Below are 1,081 nucleotides of genomic sequence, written 5' to 3'. Positions count from 1 at the left end.
TGAGTATATATATATATATATGTATATAATGGCATCAGCTGTTTAGGTCAGCCAGCCAGGCACTAGATGAAATAGGATCATGTTAATTGAAAGGTTACTTGAGGGGGTAAAACAGGCTCGCTCTCTTCTTAGGTTCCTCAAACAAATTGCAGGGCTCATTGCGCTAGTTTGATTGGGCGGTCATTGAAAGCGACATAACTGCTTCCTTTATAGACGAACTCAACGGTCGCACGCCTTCAGATTGACGAAAAGTTGTGACGCAAGTTATGGGTCTGACAAAACTGTGCGGTAATGCGAGGGCATCGGAGGATTACTTTTGGTATTTTAGATTGCGTGCCACACGGTGCAACAGGTTGACATGGATGTCGCGGGGAGAAAACCGGTTAGTTTCGCTGGTCTCGAGGCCAAATTTTGACGTGCGTGGATGGGCGTAACCATGAGTCCTGACTGTACTGAAGGGGCCTCCATTAGTATACACTCATGCAGTTTGGGTGAGCAGTTGGACTGCTTTGTCTGGAGACGAGATGGGATCACCTTATTTTGTGAAAAGATAGCTGCAAGGTTTCCATGGCAGAAGAGAATTTTCCCTAAGCTACAAACACTTGAGAGAGGTTAAGCTTCAATTTCACCATTGTGGCATTCGGCTTTCAAAACAGATTCGCGCCGTGGAGGCGGTTATAAACTCACATTCAAGCTGTCTTCCTGTTTTGAGTTATCTTGTCTTTGAACTTGTGAGTAATCAAAATGAGGGATGTCAGTTAAAAGATCGTAAACATCGGATATGGTAGTAAATGGTGCAGAGTCGAATGAGTAGAAATACCCCCTCGTAGATTGTGAGTTAGCGGCAAAGCACTCACAAATGAAAGTGATGGGGGAGAGTAGGTAGGGAATGCAGGCCGGTCACAACCAGATTTCCTGACTTGCTGGGTGTCATGGGCGTCCACCGCATAGCTGTGCGAATAGGAGCTTGCCTGGTGTGAACTAGAATGAAGCAGTGTGTAACACCGTTATCGGCGAGTACAGCTCCCTATTATCTCTTTTGGCCACTGGCCATTCCTTCTTATGTTCTTTGTTGATTTCC

This window comes from Opisthorchis viverrini (genome assembly GCF_000715545.1).
Source record: "Opisthorchis viverrini unplaced genomic scaffold opera_v5_118, whole genome shotgun sequence".
Lineage (NCBI taxonomy): Eukaryota > Metazoa > Platyhelminthes > Trematoda > Opisthorchiida > Opisthorchiidae > Opisthorchis > Opisthorchis viverrini.
Note: the sequence above shows the minus strand (reverse complement) of the source record.